The sequence below is a fragment of the Octodon degus genome, unplaced genomic scaffold, assembly GCF_000260255.1.
Source record: "Octodon degus isolate 3935 unplaced genomic scaffold, OctDeg1.0 scaffold00273, whole genome shotgun sequence".
In the NCBI taxonomy this organism is placed as follows: Eukaryota; Metazoa; Chordata; class Mammalia; order Rodentia; family Octodontidae; genus Octodon; species Octodon degus.
This window is the reverse complement of record NW_004524849.1, coordinates 2049920-2056545: the sequence shown is the minus strand read 5'-3', so window position 1 is coordinate 2056545 and position 6626 is coordinate 2049920. Positions and strand designations below refer to the sequence as shown.

At 36.2% G+C, this 6626-nt stretch overlaps 1 pseudogene; it reads right to left on the bottom strand.

Moving 5' to 3' along the window:
* Positions 1 to 1797: 1797 nt before the first annotated feature.
* LOC105741049 overlaps positions 1798 to 6626 on the bottom strand; it is a 7510-nt pseudogene continuing 2681 nt past the window's right edge.

The window sequence follows — 6626 nt, the reverse complement described above, 5'->3', positions numbered from 1 at the left end:
GGCTTTGCAGTAATGACTAAAAGTACAAATTACTTTATGAATCATTTGGTTGTAGAAGGTAATTTAAATTGGATTAAGAAGGGAGGTTTGCTCATTATATGGAAGTTGGTTATTTTCTTTTTTATTTTTTAAAATGTATTTAGTACAGGGTTTCACTACACAGATTAGACTAGTAGTGATCCTCCTACTTTTAGCTCCCAAACACTGGGATTACAGGAATGTGCCACTATGCCCTCGGGGCAGGGCTGGCATGGCATGTGGTTCCAGGGCTTTAGTCCACTGAGCTATCTGACCCTAAGAAATTGGTTATTTTCATTGTACCCAAGAGTTAGAAATATAATGGAGATTTATCAAGTAACAGAAGTGGGAACTAAAAATCACCAGGAACCAGGACAGCTGACATTTTTCACCTTTCTTTCTTATCTCTGGGCTGTTTTACTTCTCTCTGCAATTTGGCCTTGCTTTCCAGCTTCTTACCAGTCTGCTCCCACTTTCTTCATCAATTCCAAAATACCCTTTCTGTTGGCAGCCTCAGCCCTGCATCTGCACCACTGCTGGGGTGACTGCCCGCTACCAAGGCACAGGCTTTGTGTGTTCATTTCGGTTCCCCATAGACAGGGTGAGGGCACTGTCCTTGGTCTAATCAGTCATCTCTAAGAGGTGCATACATTTCACTCTGCCCTTGGCACGGCCTCTGAGAGCAAATGCTCTCACATGGGACAGGCAGCTTCTTCAGGGATACTGGCTTGTGAGACTGGGGGCAAGGTAGTGATTGGTATCTCCATTACAAAACAGTATTTAACAGACCTTCTAATTCTTCTTTCTAGTACTTGGAATTGAATCCAGGTCCTTGGCACTGAGCTATACCCCCAGGTCTTTTTGTTTTGTCTTTTTGGAGACATGATCTTACTAAGTGTCCAGATTGCCCAAGTTAGGTTTGAACTTTCTGACTTCCTGCCTCAGCCTCCTAAGTAGATGGGATTATAGGTGAGCACCATCATACCTGATGTATTATTTAACCAGTATAAAATAATATTTAATTCACCTTGTAGAGGAAAATCACTATAGTCATAATTATTCTTTGTGTTATGTGAAGTGTCAGTTTGTAGTTTGGTAAACCAATACATAGATTGTCAGTGTACCTTATCCAAAATGTTTGGTACCAAAAGTGTGTCAAGTTTTAGAGGTTTTTAGTTTTTGAATACTTGTACTGGTTGAGTATGAGTAATCTGAAAGTCTGCTATTTTGAAGCATTTCAGACTAAGGATACTAATCCTCTATCTCAGATAACAAAAATTTATTCATAATTCTGCCATTATAGCCAATCATTACATTTTTCCATTTCTAGGACTTGCCTTGAGTATATGAAATTCTTACAGTAATAGTTATAGAACTTTGTACATCTTTCTTTTCTTTTCTTTTCTTTTTTTTTTTTTTTGGGGGGGGGGTACTAGGGATCAAGCTCAAAACCTTGTGCTTACCAGGATGCCACTGAGCTATCACTCTGGCGCTCTACATTTTTCGTATATTAATATTATTCTGTTTTTCTGTATATCCTACCAAGTAATTATTATTTATTTGTAATGGTTTGTAGTCATATACTGACAGTGTTCAAGTAAAGTTCTTGTGCATACAGTTGAATTATTTCCTTAAATTTTTGTAATTAGTGACATAAGAATTATGTTTTTTTTTCTGGTTCTTTACCCATAAGGTTAATTCTGTCAACAGGCAGAAAGCTGTAAAAATTGATGTCTTTAGTGGACAGATGCCCTGATATTTGCTGTGTTCATTTTCTCTCTAGATGACAATGAGGGGAGCAGCAGTGATACTGCCCCTCTGTTCCAGATGGCAGGGGATGGAAAGGACACAGACGACATCAAGATCCCCATGCTGTTCCTGTTCAGCAAAGAGGGAAGTATCATACTCGATGCCATCCGGGAGTATGAGGAGGTAGAAGTGCTCCTTTCTGATAAAGCAAAAGATCGAGGTAAGGGTTAAAAAAAGTGTTTATGCAACTTTGTATTAGTTTTACTTGTTTGATAATAAAAATGAGTTATGAAAGTGGACCTTTTGGCTCACTAAAAAACAGATAAAAATTTTTAGAAAGTAATTCCAAAATAATTTGTCATTTGGAAATAAAAACTAGTAAACTATTTATTTGCTCTGCTGAATTAAGATGTTTATAAAATTATATTTTTGTAAATAATTTGTAATTTTTGCCATAATTCCATCTAGTTGATAAATGTATAGCATCTTTAACACCAAGAAATATTCACTATTCAATTTTGACACTATGTTTTATATTTTTTTATAAGGAGTAAGAATAGATTGTACAGAATTGTGTTATGTGTAACGCTTGATCTCACCTACAGTCACAGGACCGCTGTCTTGATGCAGGCAATAGCAGTCTAGCAGCTTCTCCCCACTGAGATCTAATCCCATGGACATTCCTAAGTTACAAGAGTAACAAATGGCTGTACCTGAAGAACAAGATAGCATACCTTCATTCATGTGCATGTAGTCTTTTCTAGGTCAAAATGTCTGTTAGTAAGTTTAAAGCCCTTTTGAGCCCTGCTTATCTAAAGGCAAGCTCTTACTAGTATATTTGCAGAGTTTTATACCTAGGGATGGAGGAGAGGTGAGGGAAGGAGACCCATCAGACATGTGCTGTGATTCCACTATGGCAGCCAACATTCTAAGTGACCAGAAAAACCTATGAAGAAAGCTAAACTACCCAAATCTCTCCTAAATATATGGAGTTGTGTGATGTGTATAGGGCTGTTATATTATCTAAAGTGTTTGAGAGGAAAGGGCTTCAATTCTTTTTTTTTGCGGAACTGGGGATGGAACTCAGACCCTTGCGCTTGCCAGGAAAGTGCTTATTCTACTGATCCATCTCCCCAGCCCAAGGGCTTCAATTCAAATGGACATCTCTTTAAAAGTTCATCAGTAATCAAGTGCTGCTCATTGTTTTGTCTTGTCTTCTTATATTGCTTTATTCTTTGAGATTCTTTGAATTGTCATTTATTTAAGGACAGTGGAATGAGTAGGATGTATAAGGATGCATCAAGGAAAATAGATTTTCTGTCTTAAATCCTCCTGTGTACCTGATCTCCTTTCTCTTCAAGCCCCTTTTCTAAATTCAGATCTTCTTTTCTACATATATGCAGTTAGCTACATCAAACATAGGCAAATTAATATTATTCTATGTGACTCTTTAATGCCTTTGCTTTTCCCCCCTATTTTGTGCTACCATTGGAATTTCAGCAGCAATATTAAAAGGTAAAATGATTCCAAGCTACATTATTAATAGTAGTAAGTATCTTGCATTAATAAGCCTCAAATTATATATGTTTATATGTGTGCACACACATACATATATAATTTTTTCAGTGAACATCCTGATTATGTGTGGTTTAATGTAATTAGATTATTTTTATGTCTGGTCAGCTGTCCAATAGTAATTTTTTATTGATCCTATCTTAACAAATACTATTAATTTTACATTTCATATAAATGAATTCACTAGTCTCATATCTACCCGTCATCAACAATAGCATTGTTGTTTAGGTATTTATTACTTTGTATCATCTTTCACCTGAGTAAACAATAAAATATTTAAAATACTAACTTGTTTTAAAAGCTTATGGTAGGGGGGGCTGGTGAGATGGCTCAGTGGTCTAAAGCACCTACTTAGAACAAGCTTAGCAAAGCACAGGGACCGCGGTTCAGTCTCCCAGCACCACATGCCAGCCAGCGCCGCCCTGTGGTGGGTTGAGCTGGCCACACACATAAATAAATAAAAATATATTGTTTAAAAAAAAAAAAAAGCTTATGGTAGGGGTGGGGAATATGTAGTTAGGACTGCATGAATATAATAAAGGATGTGCTCCCCATGCCAGAAAAGGGGTATAAGAAATGACTGATTTTACTTTTAAAAAAATCTTGGCAAATAGTAGTTCCCTAAGGATCTTGCAGGAAAAGGGTATTACTTAGTTGATTTAAAAAAAAAATTTTGGATAGTCTGTAAATTTACTAAATTTTGATTGTTACAAGTCTAGAAAATTACCTTTTATAGTAGGATTGTACAACTATATTAACTGAATCAGTAGCACATTGTAATTATTATTTATCTTTGTAACTAAAATCAGCAATAATGGTTGAACAAAATCAATTACTATTATTTGCTTAGGATAATATCCTCAGAAGATAAAGTCAGTAGCTTGGTTTGGTCATCATTAGTTTGTACTCTGCCATTATCACAAACATCAGTGTTTCTCCTTGGGATCAGAATTAGCTGATTACTAGTTAAGAACACAGCCTGCTTAGTTCTGCACCACAGTGTTGAACCAGAGTCTCTGAAGGCAGGGGTCATGATTTGATGTTATAAACACTCCACAGATCGTCAGCTAGAACTGGTTCCTCAGTGAGACTTGGAGAATCACTGAGCAAGAGCCTGCAGGCAGCTGTGTTCTGTCTGTCCTGCAACCCCATGTATCTGGTCCTATTGTGATGTTGTGTATTCCACTTAGGACTTCCTAAGTATACCAAATAATAAAAGCTTCAAAACTCACACAGTAACATACCCTCCAGATTGTCCTTTGTGAAAATCTCATTCTACAATTAAATATTTTTCTTTATAAAGTCATACAATGCTTATTGTGCAGTTCTTTGTACATTTATTATATTTTAATAGAAAAAAAATCAGGCCCCCAAACTCCCACTCCCATTTTATTGTACCTGCTATTTTAGATAATATTTATTCTAGGGCTGGCCAAATAGCTCAGCAGATTAAAGCGCTTAGACAGACACTGGCTGGGAGTTCAATCCCCAGGCCTACTGTGCTGGCCCCACCCCCAGGGCATGCTGGCCTGCATCTGTAATCCCAGCACTTGGGAGGCTGTAAACAGGAGGATCACTAGGAGTCCAGTCTATGCAGTGAGACCCTGTAAACCATGCCCTAAATACAAAAAAAAAAAAAGAAGATAATATTTATTCTTCAGAAGCTAAATTATAATTTATCAAGTAAAGATGTTGCTTTCATGGATCAAATTAGTGACACTTCTACGAGTTAAATTGTCCAAAATAATAAAATAAATAAAAATTAAGTTGTCTGTAATTTGTTATTGAAACTTTTAATTTCATGTCTCTTGTGTGTCTTATCATTCCAAAATTTCAGTTCATAAAAAACTTAATAATTTCAACCCTCCGCTAAATGTCAGTGCAGGGGCCAGGGAGATGGCTTAGTGGAATAAGCGCTTCCCTGGCAAGCGCAAGGGCCTGAGTTCAATTCCCAGTTCCGCAAAAAAAAAAAAAAAAAAAAAATGTCAGTGCATCATTACTTTTAAATCCAAATCAAAGTAGTTTGCAATTAAGAATAAGAATCAGTTTCCTCTTCTTTCTTTCTTTCTTTTTTTTTGGGGGGGGGCAGTACTGGGGATTGAACTAGGATTCTGCACTTGCCAGGCAAGTGCTTATTCTACTGAGCTGTCTCTCTGGGCTCTATTCCTCTTTTTGATAATATTTTTCAAGAGGAAATAAATCAACATAACATTTCAGTACTTTGTCGTGCTTGCAGTTTATGAGTATAGTGCAGGCCTGTAGGCTTTAAGGATTATGGACAAGTTTTTCTAGGTGACTTCTGTATTTTTGACCATCTGGTAAAGAGGCAGAGAAAATGGGGGGAAAGATTTTTCAGAATCCCATCCTATGAACTGCTCTTGGCCAGGTCAGGCAGTATCAATGTTCCTAAGATTAATACTGCAATTGGTTGGGGTGAATCCACCCTACAGTTGAGATGTACTACATAGGTTACTATCAGAAAGTGTTTGATTCCAAGGAAAAAAATCTAGTAGATAGGTAGATAGGCCTTTGTCTAGAGAGGAACATCCTAAACATTCTTGCTCACAGGACTGATGTTAACTTATCCACCCTTCTTGAAGTGAAGCTTGTTTTTTGCATGCTTTTTTTTTTTTTTTTTTTTTTTTTTTGCATTTGCATGTCTCTTCCCTCTTTCTGGAAATGCCTTATGAATTCTTGTTACCAACCTTAGAGAATGTTTAGCCATCCTAACTGAATACCTAGTTAAAATGCCACCTTCTGTATGAAACATTCTCTGTTCTAATAAAAACATAAAGATGTCTTTTTAATCTAGTTCTGTGATACTCATATTCCATTATTGTATAGATGGATGAATGAATGATTGTAGCACATCCAGAACTTTAAATTCTTTGCCTCATTTGCCTTTCCCTTTTGTTAGTGAAACTTACTGACTTTATTTTCTTTGTATCTTAAGATTTTCTTCATTCTTTTTTGTTTCTGGAACATCATTTCAGAATTTAAAGCTGTAGTTGTTAGGCTCCTTAGACTCTGATCTTGCATACTGATGAAATTAGGTGCCTTGATAGCATTGTGGCACACCTAAACTTTGTATACTTCTCTGGCTGCCATTTTTAGTTTTCTCATTGCTCCCTTTGGTTCTTGTTGTATAATTCCAAAAATTTGTTTTTAATATTTTTATTGAGAAATAGCAATGAGACAGTTTCACAACCGATTACTAGTATATTTTCAATAATTAATACATTGCATGTTGTTTTTTTAAAATTTTATTAAAGTTGGTTTTAACA